Source organism: Sinohyriopsis cumingii, chromosome 10, assembly GCF_028554795.1.
Source record: "Sinohyriopsis cumingii isolate HCF-2022 chromosome 10, ASM2855479v2, whole genome shotgun sequence".
Taxonomy (NCBI): Eukaryota; Metazoa; Mollusca; class Bivalvia; order Unionida; family Unionidae; genus Sinohyriopsis; species Sinohyriopsis cumingii.
The window spans coordinates 86,699,299-86,719,580 of record NC_142970.1 but is presented as its reverse complement, the minus strand read 5'-3'; the positions used below and the strand labels follow the sequence as shown (position 1 = coordinate 86,719,580).

Sequence of the window (20,282 nt, the reverse complement as noted above, 5' to 3'; positions counted from 1 at the left end):
TCTAGCTCGATCTTGTTGTTGTGGGCTTTAACGCCATTTTTCAGCACACGATAGGCTATATATGGCGGCCAGTATAAATGGTGGAGGAAGAACATAGGAAGACCCCATGAAAGAACCACCGACCCACGGCCTACTGGCAGGCTTTCTCACATACCAACATTGGCCGAATCTGAGACTCGAACCCATGCAGACAGAGGTGAGATGGCAGTGATCCGTAACGGAGAGCGCTTTAGATCACTCGGCCACTCGGGGCCCCTTCTATCTCGAAATGATAACTAGCGTTCTACATTTTGGAATTCCAATTAAATTCTGTTTCTCTTTTAATGTTGCACAAGAGAGTTATAACAGTTAAGGATTATTATTTCCTGTTAGACTAGCTTGAGTGATTTGTCGCACTTTCAAGTAGAAATTTCCTACAGTATTCTGATATTTTTGTAAATGACTGTTGCAATAATGGTGAAAATCTTTCTTCCTCTTCAATTTTTTTTCCTTCTATTGCCTATAGCTTGCAGCACGATAGGTCTGTCTTTAAACATCCATACTTGAATTGCTTGACAAAAATTTATTTTACTAAATATAATTGTATGAAAAGAAGTACGTACAAAGACCTAAATACAATATTCAATTCAGAAAAGTCATATCTCGATTGGTTATTGTAAAAAAGCTGCTTTTAATAAAGCTACGACATGTGTTCAATCTTTCAATAAACGCCTTTTACTAAATCTTCCATTATCATAGCATCGGTAGTATCTGGAGATCAGCTGATTGTTTCTAATTGGAAGAAACATTTAAAGTCCATTCCGTTAAATCAACGCTGTATTACACTTAGTGTCCTAGTTGCAATTGGTACACGTACTTGACCTCGTCCTCCTTTTCCACCAATTTGTAATTTCAGTTGCCAATTTTGTACAATGACTAGCAAGCATTTAAGTGTCTTTAGCTTAAATTATTTTGATATAATTGTGCTCGAGTTGGACAGATTCGATCATAAACTGGTCTAAATTATTTTCTCTTTCTAATTAAATGTTATGACCAAGAGACGCCGTAAATGTACATTAAATATACTTGTGCTTAGAGCATATGTATTTTCTATCTTGCTAAGTGTAGTTCATACCTAAAATAAAATTCAAGAACAATAATCAGGATAGAGACACAATAATTTATTTAAAAACTTATTTATTCATTTCATTATATATGGGCTTGGTCTCCACGCTGTATATTCCATTTTTATCTACGATATTTACAGAAAAAATGTGACGTGTTTACTGGAAATTTGATAACCGATGGAAAAGGGTGAATAGAAAGCATCATTAAAGGCTAAACAGTAAAACAGAAAATATAAACTGAGCTTGCGTAGGGTAACAACGGAAACAATGCGACAGGTTGCTGAAAGATTACTTCCAATAAACAATTATACAATTTCATTAAAATGTCACTACTTCCAGAAGATGCAACATATCCTAATGTGAAGCTTGGATACGACCTGACTAGCGTAGTGAACAATATAAGATAGTCCATTTGAATGAATGATATAACTTATGCAATGGTTGTCGTCAAAATATACAAACTAAGGAACTATATAAAAGTAATTTGCTATAATGATTCCTTCAAAAACAAAATGGAAACATTCCAAAGTGAATATATTTTTGTTGATAAGTAAGAATCATAAATGCTTAAACGGTTTCTTATGTTAAGCATGCACATTAAGGAAGTAAGTTAACAAATTGTTACTTTTTGTACATGTTTCAAGAATGCGATGCTAAAGAATATCGATTTGCCTATTATTCAAATCATCTCATATATTAACTTTGGTGGACACGAATATGCACCGCTAGAGTGCGCACTATTGTGAACTTTCTGACGGCATCTAACTTCCAAAGCAATAAAATTGGTCATTTTGGCCAACTGAAGTGACATTTTTAATTTTGAAAAATAAGAAAATATTCGGTTTAAATCCACACTTAAGACAAAAGCAATTACGTTTCACAGTTATTGTTGTATTGTTGCAGCCAAAAGAAGGGAAATTATACAAGTTGTCGCTGCTGCATGGTCTTCGATATTTTACTTCACTGAGTCAAAGAGCTGTTATTGCATACTATCGTAACTCTTTATTAAATCACTTGAATTTGTTTTTTCTAAAATTTTCCCATACTTGATAACCAGTGAGGAAAGTTACAGGCATTCTATAAAAAGAAGCATTACATTGTAAACAAAGAATAATCTGAGTTGAATTCGGTCTCTTTTGCGTAGCATTTTCGAGAAGACATGTGCTTTGTGGTTGCTTCCTGAAAGGTTATTTGTACTTACAATTCCAGTAATTTAGTTCAAACGCATCTTTGTCTGAATTATGCAACTACCCACTTTGCCTGAATTATGCAACATGGCCTGTGTTTTTATTTTGTTTTGTTTTATGTTGTGTTCAAGTTACTACATAAGATAAGGTAGTCTTGTCCTGACGCTTTTAATCTTATAACGAGAGAGGAAATATAAGGTAGTCTAGTCCTGACGCTTTTAATCTTATAACGAGAGAGGAAATATAAGGTAGTCTAGTCCTGACGCTTTTAATCTTATATCGAGAGAGGAAATGCATGAAGAACAAGGAAGTGCAGTGATGTCTTCAAGATCCTGCAAAGAGCGCGAAACGGCTTCCTGCCACTGTATGACCTTTCTGGGTTACAGGGTTACTTACCATCTCAAATTTATGTCAACAAATTGAGATTTCTAAAATAATTATATTTTCCATACCTTGTTGATAATCAGGGATCGATGATTAAAAATGAGTTACAACGTCTCATTTCACCTAACAATAGTCATATTATCGTTTGAGGAAGATGTGCTTTATTCAATTAATTTAACGAGTTTTTCAACTCTCCTCTACAATAGGAATATTCTTAAATGCATAAAAGTAACTTATTTTCCCTCCTTTCTGTTGTCTCTAGCATTGTTACTTTTGTCATAAACAAGTAATGTAGGATAATGTAGGATATTATGAATTCTAGAATCGCAGTGAATGAGGGGTTGGTTCTGAAATGGAACATGGCTGCAAAATTACTCTTAACATGTCCATTTCTATATTTACGTATCACTGGTTGCTGGAACTATAGAAAGAGACGATCATAGTCTCTGCCGCGTCAATTTCTCTTCCAGGGTACCGAGACTGCAGATTTGTTACTGACAGTTATGCAGTTACATCCCTACTTTCCATAGCCAGGATATATTTATAGTTACGAGTACAAAGATGACACATCGATGTCAGTCTGTATGAATGCGAGTCCTTCATGCAGCTCATAGACTGACCAAGCTTATTTTAGGAGTATCATTTTCAACACTGACCTGCAAAATTAATTTGAAAACATACATCAAGGTAATAATGACGATTTTGTTCACGAACAGAAAGTTGTTGTTGTATTAGGGTTTAATGCCATTTTTCAGCACACGATAGGCTATACATAGCGGTCAATATTAATGGTGGAGGAAGAACCCGGGAAAACCCCGGAAAGAACCACCGACCCATGAAATGCTACTTGCAAGCTTTCTCACACACCCACATTAGCCGAATCCGAGACTCGAACCCACGCAGACAGAGGTGAGATGGCACTGATCCGTAACTTGGCCACTCGGGGCCCACTGAACAGAAAGTAATTGTGAGGAAAATAAGATGCCTTATTTCCACTCTGTATTCAATCAGTTTTACGTGCTAGAGAAGGAGTCACGAATTTGAAATGGAAGAAGCACATCAATTCCGTGATATATTTCAATTAATTTATATACATGAAAAAAGGACTTACATCTATTTCGGGCTGTGTACTATATCAAAGACAACTGTGCTAACAACACATGGGATGATTCAAAACAAGAGAGAGAATAAAGTATAAGGGAACGGAAATAATACATTCTAAACATAACGAGTGTCGACTTCTTATGACAAATAATAACAACAGTCATTTTGCCAATTTTGATAAATTAAATTCGCAAGACTGTGTAAGAAATTAAAAGATGTTCACAGGTAACTGAAATGGGTATATGTATGCACCTTTTGACGACAAATATAATAGTACTATTAATATAAAATATCGTCCAAAAATGAAATAAATATAAACAAAAGGTTATTGTTTTCAACTGGAGATTCTTTTTTTGACTCTAAGTAGGTGGTATTCCTCAAATTCACATTCAACATTATTTTTGCACCATTTCGTTACAAAGTATCCTTAAGCTCATTTTGTGTCTAGTTTGCTACACATTGTAGTACAATTAACTTTGAGATATCTAATACATCTCTAAGTATGACAAACCCCCAAAATATACTGTTGTACTTTTCGAATAGCCAATGATTTGATAATACTAACTAAACTTTTCCGTCAAAGGCAATTCGTTTATGATATAATTATATATTGTAGTGTTTTTATTATTTTTGTTATGCTTATTGGTGTGTTTGTGTGTGTGTGTGTTTGTGTGTGTGTGTGTGTGTTGTGGGTGTAAACATTTTGTTCACTATCACATGGTTACTTTTCAATTCCAGTTAAACAAGATTTATTGTCTTTCAGATTAAAACTCTGTTGATTATATCCCCACGTGTCTTTCTTATGAACAGCTATATATCAGGAACAAAGCCTCACAAAACATATTTTTTTCTGGGATCTAGTGAAACATAAAAGATAAATGTCATCGACAAACTAACCGAGTCCTTTTAGTTCTGAATACAATATTTTCTGTGTTTTTAAGAACGCATCACCTGTCAAAGATATTTGCCTTCAAATAAAGGACAGACAATGTCTATTCATGTATCGCCAGCGAAAGGTTGGAAGAATACAACTGCAACATGTAAGCATGCTTCTAAACATGTGTGCTATTTATGACGATTTGCAGAGCTAGCGTTAGCCCAACTCTAGTTCAGTTCCACAATCAAGAATGGAAATATGATATTGAAGAATTAAAACTGGTATAGTCACTATAATAGGTGAGGAAGAATTGATACAGAGATTTGCAAGGAAAGCCAAATTTCTAACAAACAAATCCACTTATTTTAGTAATTATCTTTCAAATTTTCAAAGCTTCATGCACAATTATCATTATTTACAATAATTTCAACGAATAAGAAGTTTAAATATAGCTAATATACACGTACAACCATTGATACCTTTAAGTAGACATTTTATAAGGTATATATGATATTCTGTCATATCCGATCATAGTAAATTCATGTTTCGAATAGTTTTCAATTTGCAGGTTATTATGTCGTAGGAAATGGTGTCTAAACTGCTGCTTTTTTAATCATTTAGGCAACTTTTGATATAAGTACGTGTAATTTGTATAGTCACCGGTTTATGTTTGTATATTTATCAGTCTATGTAAATGTTTTTGCCCTGTTTATATAATAATAGGTGAAATATTGATCTTTTAGCAGTAACAGGAATTATGTTAAGAAACTAAATCTTTATATCAGCTCTGGGTAACGAAAACTATATATATATATATATATGTATGTGTGTGTGTGTGTGTGTGTGTGTGTGTGTGTGTGTGTTTCGATTTGCATGTGTGATTAAACGATTCTGTATTAAAATAACGTTCGTAAAACTGCCGCATAAGACGTTTTCCAACAGTTTTTTGAAAACAAGTGTATCTTGTTATGGCACGAATAACGGCAGATGCGTCTCATGAAATCACATTAAGTCAAACAGGTGTCATAGTTAATTAAGGTGGGTTTTAAAAGTTCGTTGGCCTGTATTCTTTCATTCAGCATTATAATTCTGTTCTTTCTTACTCATGAGTTTTCGTTTGAGATTCTTGTATTTTTGCAATTTTAAAAGCAGCTACATAATGAAATGTTGACTGTTAGAGTTTAAAAAGTCATCAATGTCTTTAACCTCCGCGAAAATAGAAAACATAATATAACAAGAAGAAATTGGTTTAAAAAATGCTGCTGAGGATGATTGTAACAAGCATCTAGTGACTATGGCATATTAGATGAATATTATATTTGTAAGCACTTATAAAATTTAACGCTTGCTTAATCACCAAATACAGCAGTGAACGGTGCACCAAATTTCGTCTTGTTTGGTGCATAGAATATAATATGATTTATGTGGCCCCAATTTGAATAGTTTCAACGATCTCACGGCTACACTTAGCAACCCACTGAACTCAGTTTAATCTGATGTCAACAATATAACCGCACTTCAGCTATTTTTCGAGGGGGAACGTTTTAGCATATTGACTACCAAATACGATCATAGGTATTAAGTGTAGAAGCAAAAGGAATGATTTTTCAATAAATATGTTATGAGTAATTTTGCAAAGAATTCTCAAAAAAATTGGTAAAAAATTTAAAAATAATTGTTTCGACGAGACCATCTTGGCTGAGGCTCGTCATCTTGGATAACTTGCCACTTACTTGCCCCACATACCTGACCCTGTCAGAGGTTAAATTACACTTATACACGTCAAAAAGCCATTTTACACATACTGCAGTATACTTGTGTACACAATTATGGATATATCCGTGCATATATTGCATGTATTTCAGTTAAAATCAAATCTGGATCTGATTTTGTTATGGCAGAAAATCATAATGTCTATTTCTTGGCAATATGCAGTCAGTGAGAAAGTCAGTCATGTAGGAAGGGTTATGCATATGTTAGCATGCCAAATCGTGGAGATGGTAGTCAAAGTTTCATTTCAGTTTAACGGTGCAAGAAATATTAAGTTAAGAAATGACTGAAGAGAATTCATGTCATTCGGAATGAGTAGCAAAATTGTTCTGCCTTAATTATCCACTTTAATATTCCAAGTAGTGCGAATATTTGCAAAATACGATGTTAATCAGGAATAAGAACTATAACTACGTCTGAAAATTATATATCTGAACAAGATGTTGAACTTGCATCCAAAGGGAATAATTCCGTTTTATAAGGAAAATAAAGGCATCATAGTAGTTAGGGCACGACTAAAGCAAGTAAAATTTAATTTGTTCTACAATGTTGAAGCGTCAATTGACCAGAAACATTCAATGTGGTAAGACTTGGACACTTTCCTGCTATACATATCATTGTTGACCTCCTACATTATAGGACTAGTTCTGGGCCAGAATATATGCCACATAGATGAGCATCGACTGCTCAAACAGTAAGACGAAGACTCCCTTTCTGAGTTTCATGCATATCACAGTCGGCGTCTGGGATTGTTAGACAATTATATGGTAACATACGCTAATTGTGGCATTGAAGCATCAAAGGAGACACAATTTTCTGAAATGAAATCGGACGAGGGGTTAATTAACCGAAAGGCACAGGAGAGATGTTTATAAATCACGACAGGTATGATGACTTTATTTACAATTGTGGTTCCTGACAATGTCCCCTGCTTTAGAGATCATCACCTGACAAAATTACCACAAGGCGAGAAGTGGTTATGTGAACATTTGCTTTTGAATATGGCTATTTCATGTTTCATTCCATTTTTTTAATTACACATTGCATTTTTTGTCTAGGGCTAGTGTTGCTTGTTTCAATGTATGCTATTTTATTTCATGTGGCTTGTTATGCTTATTCCTGGTTTGCCTTATTCAACACCTGTCTGCATTGTTTCTGGCTCATGTTGTTCTATTTGAGCATCGATTCTATTATTTGTTATTTTAATATTCGACAAACATGCTTGTTTTTTTATAGCTTTTGTTGCTTTAATTGAAATTGATTACTTGTCTTTATTTCGGTATTTTCTGTGGCTCTGGCCTTCCGTAGTAAACGTATTGCATATTGTGATTTAGAGTTTGAAACTTGCACGAGATTACTGTGACTATTGCTAAGATATACATATTTTTTTCTTCTTTTCAAGCAGAACAAGACGCTAATGAAATGGTGCATGTGTTACTCTGTTTAAGTTCCATGCTTTTGCGTCGCATTATTCCTTTCAAGTCACTAGAGTAACATTAATACCACTAATCAAGCCAAACATTGATGTATGTGATAAAATATAATTCTCGACCTTTTGTCACGTCAACTATGATATCAACATGTTCAGAGATAACTTTGCTTCTAATTTGTTAAATAGAGCCCACATACAATTTATCTGGATTTATCTCTTTCCACTGAACTGTGTCTTATTGCCTTCAAGGAAATAATAAATACTATGCCGATTACCAGTTTTTCTATGTAACTTAGATGCTAAGAAGCCTTTTGAAATAATAAATTAATTGACGCTATGCAGTCTATATGAATTTCGATGAAGAACGAGTGTTTGTAAATAAAATCAATAAAACAACACATGTTTGATAGCTTAAGATTTGGAAGCTATATGTAGGCAAATGAAAGCTGTTACCAATCATAAGAAAATCTTTAAAACGGCAACTTTGCTACTTTCAGAGTATTGAATGACACATTTTTTATTTAACACACACACACACACACACACACACATATATATATATATATATATATATATATATATATATATATATATATATATATATATATATTATATATATATATATATATATATATATATATATATATATATATATATATATATAATTATATTCAAAATAAGGGACATTGAAACAGCAGTAACTTAGTATCTTCTGGATTCAATCGGATGGAAATCCTGGAAACATGTTTTGCTAACGAGACGTTTTATATAGATGGTGATGCGTGTGATAAAATAAGTATTATTTTTTTATAACTTTATATGTACATGCTTTTCCCTTATAATTTTGTCAAATATAAATATTTGCATAACATGACTTTTGCAGATCACAGACGATAAAAGTACTGATGTTAGTCTTTTTAGCGATCACTAAATGGAAGACATTTCCCTGCTCATTTTCGGTCCAGTAAAGAAGTTTGTTTTTGCTTTCTTCTATATTGCTTTCTTCTTTATCTGTTTCGTGTCATGACGTGTCTAAATAGAATAACAAAACGTAATTCCAATCAGACTACACGATTATATACCCGCTCGATAAAAAACATATGAATGATATATTTCAGATCTTTATCATCGAGGTGATGAAAACATAGTAGGAAATAAAATTATATCCGTTGTTCATTGGGAGGAATCAAATTTTATATTTATTTATGGTCAAGCGTGTTTATTAGCTAATATATCTAACAGATTGAAGTAGCATCTTTCTACAGTAATTTTAGCTGTTCGCTATTGATATTCTGTTTTTGTTTGTGTACATTATGGGACGTAACATAATTATCTGTAATCATGGTATGAAAGCACATGCTTGGAAACAAAATTGAAAACATATCTTAATGAGATACAAACATTGTTATCTTGCGAGACAGGTAGACATGATAGCAAATTAACAATCGTCAGACGACATGCACCTCGTGTTATGTGGATTCGAAGAATATATTACTAGTATGTATATTAGTTATGTATTTTGCTGGTACATTACTAGCATGAAAACTAAAGACATAATTAGCAAGACATGACGTCCGCACGTTGTGTCAATTTGCCCCCTTTCCATTCATCTTTAAATACCGGATGATGTCGTACTAATCTTGTAGTATGTATATAAAAACGATTGGGACTTGAATGATTATTTTATAGGCGCCACTATCTTACCATGCGGATGGCAATATGAACTCAAACGAGAATGGTAATGTTAGAATAGTCCATACATTCAAAATAAGAAAAGTATTAAAACCCTGAAGGTTTCAAAAGTATATTGCCTCAAATGGGAACAGCATCGAACGGGAATGTTAATGGTAACAAATTTTCACAATCCAACATCACATATACAATTGAGTACCTTCTTTTTTTACTATCTATAAGCACGCCATTCAATCCAGCACCATACTTTTAATTACAGTCCATCTTTGGACTCTACAATTATTATGAATTGTCTTAGATTATCGGGGCCTTAACGAACCTTCTTAGCTTAGAATTACCTATCAAATAGGTGTTTTTGGGTCTGTTCATTTTCTTTTCTTACAGTTCAATACCTCTGCCAATTAGCCTCAGATAACAAGTCATAACCCTTTAAGATACATTACGTAACCATATCGTAATCAGCATTTGGTTGTACTAACCGTGAAGTGTAGACAACACAAGCATGGCCAACAAGTGCACATTTTAATAAGAGTCCAATATTTTCTTGGCCATTTAAACTGCTGAGCATTGTTTTTCAAAATTAGCAAATATTTAGCTATTTCTTTATTTCTCTAAAACGGGATACTAACCTAATATTAATGGAAGCATCACAACTGGTAATTATGTTTAAGGTGGGGTGGGTGCTTTCCGCTTTCAATTTCTATTATCTTCAGTTTAAATTCGAAATCCCCTTAATCCTTTCATCTTTCTCTCTGCAGCTGTGTTTCCCTCTCTTCCTTGTGACTTTGTATTTGCACTTGCATGAGCCTATCTTCGATTTTTCTCTCCTTTTCTCTATGCAATTGCACTTGTCGCTCATGTTTCTCTGCAACTGTATTTGTCTCCTATTTCTGAAGCTGAAAGTTGAAACTTTCTTAACTCTATTTCCATTGTGTTTAAATTTCAATTATATTACTTTTCAGAGCCAAATAGAGATTTGTTAATCAAACCCATAGATCTTTAATCCCATAAAAAATGTTTCAAACCAAATATAGGCATACATTTGTTTTTCTTTTTGCTTCGTTAAAGAAGGTTTCGCCTCAGAGAGATCATATAGTCAAGCAATAATAATTCCTGCTTGTTCAAGGACTCTAACGTACCCTGGGTAAGGTTTAAAATAAAATTCGCACTTTAGTTGACATTCTGAAAGCTTGTTGTTTTGTTGTGGACATTGCGAATATAACGTTGTCATTTATTTGTTTGAAGGTTTCATTTGTGTCTCAGTAAACTCGTTCACGTTAACATCTTTACGTTCAAATATACAAAACAACTTCTTTGGTTCATCCACAAATAAATCTAGTAAACTTTAAAGCAGAGCATATGCTACATGATTATACATTGTTTGCTATCAACGCAATTCCTAATACATTATATTATATTCAGACACACGTGTCGTGCAATATGAAACCGTTAAGTATGAAAATGTACTGCACAGTTCCGGCATGGTAAAGGTAACGGGAAAATATGAACATTTAATAATGTGAAATATTCCGCTAGCGTACATGATTAACAAAGCTGAGTTTGAATCTCGCTGAAGAGAATGAAAACATAATTGTGGGGTAATGAATGGGTATCATTAGCAGAGGTAACAGCATAAAAAAAAATATTGTCTAATTCTGACTTACACTTTATATCTTAAATAATATTGTAGAAAAGTCGTCTTCACTGTGTAATCTTTCTTACTAATCACAGGTTAAAGTTTATACTATCACATTTTGTTATTTATTTTCACTCTCACTATGCCAGACCTCTCTCTCTTTCTATCTCTCTCGTTATGATCTAGCATGTGTCATTTCCATTCTGTTGAGTAGAAAGTCGTAATTTAGTGTCTTTAGGGCAGAATCCGAAAGAAAATCTGCATCACTGGGCCCACCTGACGACTCCCATTTATTTCTGAAGCTTTGAATAATGGTTCCTATAATGTGCACATTAACAAGGGGCGTTCATTTGAAAAATGTTTAACTTGATGGATATGTTTTGTCATGTGCTGTTTATGACATCTAATTGTTCTGTTAAAAACTGATATTTAACAAAACACGTGACAATATTGAATGCAAACGTTAATAATTTAATAAAAAAGAGAAATTAGTTTGAGAAAAGTTAGTTTTAACATCTTTACAACTGCTGAACATTCACATTTAAAATCATTTAGTATGAACAATGGAAGAATAAAGAAAAAAAGTCTAACACAGTGCAATATTTCTCTTATCGGTACATACATTGCTACAATTCCACAATAATATATTCCTTTTCATCTTTAGAAGGTAATCAATTTCAACGTATCTCTGAAAACCTTTGTTATTTTCTGTTGGCTATTTGGACTGCATTTCCATTGAATGCATCAATACCACATGGACAGATCATATTATGTCAATTGACCCTACCTTACATTTGATTTAACAATCGATTTCAAAATCATGCAAACATTTAGTCACATATTGGTTGTCCTTACAGGTTGTTTTCCTCTATCAACCCTGCTATAGTACTATTTCGCTATCTGTCCTGGAATATTCATAACTAAATCGACATTTTGATTACGAAAAATAAGCAGTGATGAGTCAGCAGCGATGGAGCACATCAAACATGAATCACGTTGAGCGAACGTGTTTTAAGTAGTGTTACAGGGTACAAGCAGTGTACAAGATAATTACCAGCTTTTCACAATGTTTCCATTTGATCAGCCAATGTTCACATAAATACGGCAAGGTATTTATTATATATGATTTGTGCAAGCTTTCTGATAATTCCGCATGAGCGTCAATTGAAGAACGAAGTTGCAGATATTTGTTCTGTAGACTAGGTAAGTTTCCAATTGCATTGATCCTTTCTACCTTTTCATTTAGCATCGCGTGAAAGACGGAAATAAGAAAAAACAGAAGGAAGGAAGAAGAAATCAATGTCTCTTCCCCAGATTATCTTGATAGTAAAATATAATCCTGTTAATATGTATTGGACATAATCATGACATATCCTAAACATTTTTGTTTAATCCAGCATGTGTTCCTTCCTATTAAGATTGCAGTGATAGTTTTCCGACAATACAGACACATATTATTTAAGCCTCACTTTACTCCACCTGACAATATGTATCTAAATTACGATTTTAAGTGTAAATATCTCCCTACACTAGTATATATTATTACGTAGGTCTTGAGGCACGTAACCTGCAGTTGCTTTTTGTCCTCTTTATACAAGCTATTTTTTAGTTTTAATACGCATAAACAAATACCATGTGCAAATTCTATTACTTTAAAAAGGTATCGAGGAATAATCTTTAAACGTTTGTGAAATGTCAAGGCCACTTACCAGTACTGCTAGTAAACTCTTAAAAGGTTTATGAATAATCACGGACAATATATCTTTACATCTTTGTAATAACCTTTAAATATTTATTCCAAATCCTGTGACACTTCCATTTACTATTCTGTGCTAGCGTTCAAGTATTTTCGAAACTTCCTTGTTCACTAATCCTCAAACGTTATTAAACGTCCTGGGTCACGTGCTCTAAATACTTTGTACTAACAATCAAATGTTAATGAACTGAACCGTGAATCCAAGCCAAATGACTTATAATGAAACCGAAAAAGACTATTACTTCTATTACTTTATTAACGTCTGGTTTTGTACGTGTATAAATGTGTTTGTTGCCACGACATTAAGTAAAAGTACAGTAAAATGAATACTTTTCATTCTCAGAAAAACGAGAACAAACATCATTAATTTAGGAGACTAACCCCGAAGCGTCCAGAAAGGCATAATAGTGAATTATCATCCAACAATGTAACATAATTTCGCACAAGAAAATGCATTTTTATTTTATAAGAGACTGTTATATTTTTGCAACGGAACTTAGAACAGTTTCTTGCTGACTTGTTGGACTCATTTTGTAATCATATCTAACCAGGATTTTTTTTATGGTAACTTTTAGTAGACAAAATATGTCTTTCTTGCAACTTGATAAAAGAAAAATAATATAAACATATCATATCATTTTGGATTAAGTGAATAGTTTGTGTTAATAGCAATAAGTAATGTTCTTTGATATGCTTGAATTATTATCTTTCCATGGCAACCAGCAGGTGAATAAAAAACTTACGTTGACAACTAAATAAAACCACTTCATATTTGTAATATACATAATATAAATAAAATCAGAAACCCGTCCATATTCAGTGTGTCCTTATTTCATTATAGGACGTAAAAGCATGCAAAATTAGGTAATGGTAATGTTTTATTCTAAATTGCGATTTTGAAAGTGTCATTGAGCCAGTGAGCTATTTCAGAAAGGAATCAGTATTATAGATGGGGACTATGTTAAACATGCGTCTAGGACAATAAAACAGCTAAACACATACCAGAGGGATTTCGATTTTATCTTAAATTAGCTTACAATGGCTATGAGCCCATAAATTACATAGCACAAAACTGTATAATTAGATTGTATGAATCCATTCATTACTTACAGACGCCGCTTATGAAGAACTAAGACGTAGAAATGCTTTTAGACAATATTCACGAATGCATATACAGCTAACTGCATCATTATTTGTCATGTCTGTGAAACACACATTGCTAGCGAACACGGGAAGCCTACTAACACAACAGCGAAGTAAATGTATGCATAGCTGAAGCTGACGAATTTCACGAATGTGACGATATATACTTCAAAGAAAGTGATTAAGATGACTTAAATCAAGATTACAGAGTGGCTGAACATCTAAAAGGTGATTTCAATAAGAAATATCCCAAATCTGTTGCAATATTTAGACCAAATTTACCTGGATACCATACTGATCTGATTATAGACGCCTAGTTTAAAAAGGAACCACATGAATACGTATCTATAATACCACTATTATAGGAACACAGCTTGAGAAAATACATTTATCCACAAGAACTGTTCGTTAATAACGCTGATGATTCATGTTAAGGGTTTGTATTTAGCCTTTTGTGCTGCAGACAGAAATAATACATAACTTGATGGACACAGATCAGACACTTTGGTCCGCTAAACATTTATATATCAGTGTCTGCAATTCATAGTTCAATATTATTATCAAATGTTCATTATCGTTTTCTTGCATTAGAAGAACTTATGGCCTACTAATGATATATATATATATATATATATATATATATATATATATATATATATATATATATATATATATATATTCGAGACTGGGGACAAATTTATAAATCCATATGACTAAAATCAGAATGATTTAGGATGATGAGACAATTAAGATGAAATTTGGAAACGGGACCTTGTTGACTGGTTTATCAGAGCTTATTAATGACACGTTGGTGGTGTATTTGCTAAATAAATTATATCATCATTGATGTATGATGGACGGTGAACAGTCGGTTTGATTTGTTTATGCTATTTATGGCACATAGATATATGTAGATTATTTCATGCTGAGATAAGTCGACTCATACTGCTAAGCAGACGGCTCTGGGTCCTCTGACCATGAAATTACAACCGGTAACTTCTACCTTTAACTTTTGGGGCACTGTGGATCATATGAAAACTGACAGATGTTATCAATTATGATTTTGTTCTTGTCTGAAGAACAAAGATTCCACAATACTTACGATAAATATTACCAAAGAATAGAATGACTTAGAAATGCTGTTTCTTTGAATTTTTCAGGAACAATGCAATAAAAGTCATTATTTTTTCAAGTCGAATGAGGTATAAATGAAAAAAGTATACCGGTAATAGTGCGTGCCGAATCCAAATTAAATCGTACATATACATATTAAACATTAATAATTAAACTAATCAAATAAAGCGTTCTTTGCTGGGATTTAAAGCTTTGTGAAGTTTGAGCTTATAAAATGCAATGTTATTTGTCAACAGAAAAATATTATAGACTATATTTCTCTGAATTTTGTTTTGGAATATTTTTATATCTCACGAGGACGAACCAACTCTGTGATATGGGATGAATTATATCGTGAATAATTATGGTAACACGTCAAGTCAAGAATATAAACCTATGAATGCAGACTTAAAAAAAATGCTAAGCTTCCCAAATGGATGAGGTAATTACCTAATGGGTACGAATAGATAAATTTTAACGCATAAGCATAGTTTATATGAGAACCAAGACTTGATGCATAGGATCAATACTAGAATTGATTGTGCGTCAATCCGCACATATGGTGTGTCGTGCTCCTGACCTATATTTCCGATACTGTGCACGTTATCTGATACCATCTGATTTCAGTATCCAGATTTCAATTCATGGTATCATAACAAATTGATATGATTGTGGCCCCACCTTTTGTACATCAATATGTATTACTTATATAGAGTGAGAAAATGTTACTCAATGCAGAATATATATAATAACTAAGGTAAAAATCTGTATTGAATATACAAAGCGAAGACAATTTAAAAATAACAGGGAAATTGTAAGTTGACAATTGCGTTTCCCCTAAAATGATAATATTTATAAAGGTTCTAAAAGTAGTCCGTCAGATGTGTATCGTAAACAAATTTGTAGAGATTTTTGGGAAGAAGAGTAATGCTACTGTAAAGAAATGTACAAGATATCAATATATAGGTTAGATTTTATATGACAGATGAATATTTGTCCTCGTGATAAACTTATATCATGCATTTATCTTCAGCATGTTACTCCTGATTATCATATAGCTACTTAACAAATGCAGCACCGGCCGAAGCCAACGCGGGACCCGATTTGAATCATATTGGTAGGGCCCACCCCAATCCCCGGATTTATGCGCGGAGCCCATGTAGGTACGGTATTTGTAAATAAACTTTTAAACAAGTTTTATATGATATTGAACTTAAACTTTACTTCCATCGCTTTAGAATTGCTTTCTCTCTCTATATATATATTTTTTAAAAATCGGCCTATTCGGCCTAAGGCCAGCCCTGAACATCTGTATCAGCTATTATTATCAATACATAGAAAGCATCAAGGAAGACATCTACTGATCTGTTAGTAAGGCTATTGATTTGTTGTCTACACTTCAATCACTAGGACTGCTATTTCTGCAAATAATGTACGTTCCTAAAAGATGTTGTGCGCTTTACTATTTCAAAGATTTATGTCCAAGTTGTTATGTTTTTTTTCTACATCAATCTACTATTTCTACAATAAAATAGACAACTTGAGCTATTACCATAAATGCTACTAGTGACAGTAATATCGCTACTACTGCTACTAAGACTTCATTTTCACTAATGATTGCTGTTCCTCCACCGAACATATTATACATGTATTACGTAAATATTTTTATTTTGAGAAATAGGAGAATGAAACAACTGCAAGCCCATCCTTGTTATTAATATACCGTATCGCCTCTGGATTTTATATTAGCATGTTGTTCATCATGTTCAGGTTCCTTACAGAAATCGTTTTGAATCAAGAACTAAACGTAAATGTGTGTGTGTGTGTGTGTGTGTGTGTGAGACAGATTTGGATTCTTAACGCAGCTTTAAAAAAATTCAGTTATATCTCTACGATGTCTGAGATATAATGCCGCACACACGTAGCATGATATCCCACCCAGTTACATTATTATGACACCAATCATAACATTAACCTTTTAATGCTGAGCGCCTAGCGAGGCAGCTGTTAGTACCATTTGTATTAGTCTTTGGTATGACTCGGCCGGGGCTCGAACTCGCGACCTCCAACATCCGAGGCCGACGCTCTAACTACTATGCCACCGGAGCGGTCTAAAAATAAGTAATTCATAGCTTAAAAACAACAAGCAAACAAAACAACAACAAAAATAAAGCAAACATTGTTCTGCACAGAATAAACATGAAGGACAGTGTGCCTAACAATGTGTAGTAAATATTAATTGATACTCACGGTCAACGTTCCGTAGCCACAATTATTCTTCTAGAATCTGTTCTTCACACTATCCAATTGACTGACGTTGAGAATAGACGCAGCATGTATACATTATGATACGAGACAGGGAAGTTCCCTATCAATTAATATGTTATGTGCTCCAAATGGTACCCACTGATAAATGTGTGTATGGGGTTGATAACTTGGAGAGATAACATTTCAAGTTTGTTGCTCCCTTAAGCGCAGTGAATGTGACGTTAATGTTTAAGCAAATTGTCAAGCGTTTTGGTAGCTGAATAAGATACATTATATTAGGATTAAGCTACTGTATGGATACAACTATTTATCAATGCAGATATTAATTGCTTAATTTGAGAAGCACTAAACATTTATGGACACTACTTAGATGAAGATATGCTGTTGAATATATTTTAATTTTATTAGAAACATTTTCAGTTCAAATCTCTGCGTTTGTGCTGGTCGATCTTACCCTCCAATGTCCGTTAAATTTTGTATTCTATTTAACGAAATTAATATGTCTGGGGAAAATGTTGTCAAATGCGATTAGCCATATTTGTTTGATTAAAGAATAGTCACAGCATGTTAAACGACATTGGCATTCATCATCAGACCCTTGCTCCTCAGCCAATTGAAATGGCTTACAACAGAGTTTGCGAAATTAGCCGATTGATTTGGTTTGATGTATATAAATAAACGTAATGGTGTATCAAAGCAGACAGAAAACAAATTATAGTTATATGACTTTAATCACCCGAAGAAATAGGAAAATGTATCATCAACATCGTATATTTGAAATGAAAGGATGAACAGTCCTTTTTTCGCGATGTTGCATACAACACAGAATGAAGAAATGATTGAAGATAATGAAGATGCCATTTAAAATTGTTAGTAGTCTCTTGGGCCGATGAAGACAAGTTGTGCGATATCATCGACGGTGGACGTGAATGTGGCTCCGGAGTCCAAATTCCGATGCACACAAGAGGTTGCAGGTGGGGCATGGGACACCTGTGATTGGGGGTGACTAGGACACAACTCTGTGACGTCTCTCACGAGCTGCAGCAAGACGCTGGCGGCGGTCAGCCTCGAAGGTAGAACTGGCTTTTCTGGTCAGGCTCGCCAGTGAATTCTGTATGAGGCAGCGAGCTCGAGCTGGTGGGGTTGAAGGCCTGCTCAATTAATGTGCGTCTTGAATTGTAATTTTACCTCTTGCGAGGTCGGCATTGGTTTCGGTTGCACTGGATTATCCCGCCAAAGAACAGCTGCTTTGGGATTCTGTTTTGATCCATGTGGATGACATTGCCAGTCCAACGAACATGGGCCTGGATTAGTTTGGCTTCGATGCTTGTTGTGTTGGCTCTATCAAGGAATTCCTGGTTGCGGATTTGGTCCTGCCAGTTGATTCGCATGATTGATTTCAAGGAGCGCTGGTGGAATTGTTCCAACTGACTGATATGCCTTCGGTAGACAGTCCACGTTTCACAGCCATACAAGAGATACGTGAGAACGACTGCATTGTACACCTTGATCTTTGTAGACTGGCGTATACTCTTGTGCTACATGACCTTGGTTCGGAGTCGTCCGAGTTCTTGACTGGATTTTTGGATCCTTGCAGTGATCTCTTTGTCTAGGGAGTCATCACTGGATATTGTGCTGCCTAGGTATTTGACACTGACCATATTCTTCAGCTACCTGTCGCCAATGGTGATGCAGGGCTGTGAAGGGACAGTGTATGGGGAGGTCTGGAAGAGGTCTGTCTTTTCTTGGTTAAGTGTGAGTCCAAATTAATTGGAGGCCTCAGAGAACCTGTCTACGATTACATGTAGGTGAGTCTCTTCATGGGCCGTGATGAGTCTTTCTAGCGTCTTGGCGACAGAGATCAAACACTGATCCATTCAGGCGATATCTAATGTAGAAAACATGGTTAAGGTCACGGATGGGATTGAGAAGTACTTGTGTGAAGAAGAGGTTGAAGAATACCTGAGCGAGTACACAGCCCTGTGTGACACCGTTATATATGGGAAATCTCACCAGTCATGTCATCGTGAAAGAACTGAATGAGGTTAGTACTTTTCTGAGGACAACCAAGCTTCTTGAGTACTACCCACAATACGTATCTTTTGACTGTATCGAAAGCCTTTGTCAGGTCCACGAGGACGGCATACAGATTCATGTTCTGCTCAAGGCACTTCTCTTGGACTTGTCTCACTGCAATGGTCATTCAACGGTGCTGCGGTCTGGGCGAAAACCGCACTGAGACTCGGGGAGGATATCTTTTGACACTGCCGCAATAAGCCTGTAGAGAATGATGCGAGCAAGTATTTTACCAGCTATGGAGAGCAAGGAGATGCCTATGTAGTTACTGCAGTCCACACGTGTGCATTTATTCTTATAGAGGGTCACAATTAATGCGTCGCGAAGGTCGTCTGGCATCTCCTGTTCCGTCCAGATGCTGATTAGCACATCGTGAAATGCCTCCAGAGTCTGTTCACTGAGAGTCTTGTACACCTCCGTTGGTATGCCAGCCTTTCCAGGTGCCCTGCTATAGTTAATTAATGAAATAGCCGTCCTCGGCTCCTCTATAGATGGTGGAACATCCAGTTGGTCGTGCGTTATCTGTTAGAGTATTGGTCAAGAACAGATTGGGTGTCCGATGAGGGCAGCTTTATGAGCTGACTAAAGTGTTATTTCCATCTGTTCTTAATGCCAGCCTTGTCCTTGATTAGTGTACTGCCGTCTGCAGCAAGCAAGGGTGCAGAGCCAGGCTTTGAAGGGCCGAAGATTGACTTGATGGCGTTGTAGAACTCTTTGAAGTTGGTAGTGTCGGCAAGG

At 34.7% G+C, this 20,282-nt stretch overlaps 1 protein-coding gene across 1 annotated transcript in view; it reads right to left on the bottom strand.

Annotated features, from left to right (window-relative positions):
* Positions 1–17,570, bottom strand: part of LOC149790529 (heat shock 70 kDa protein 12B-like) — a 44,740-nt gene extending 27,170 nt beyond the window's left edge. The window contains exon 1 of the mRNA XM_089971412.1: positions 17,451–17,570. The gene's annotated coding sequence lies outside the window, so the exon portion shown is untranslated. The remainder of the gene's footprint in view (positions 1–17,450) is intronic.
* Between the last annotated feature and the right edge of the window lie 2,712 nt (positions 17,571–20,282).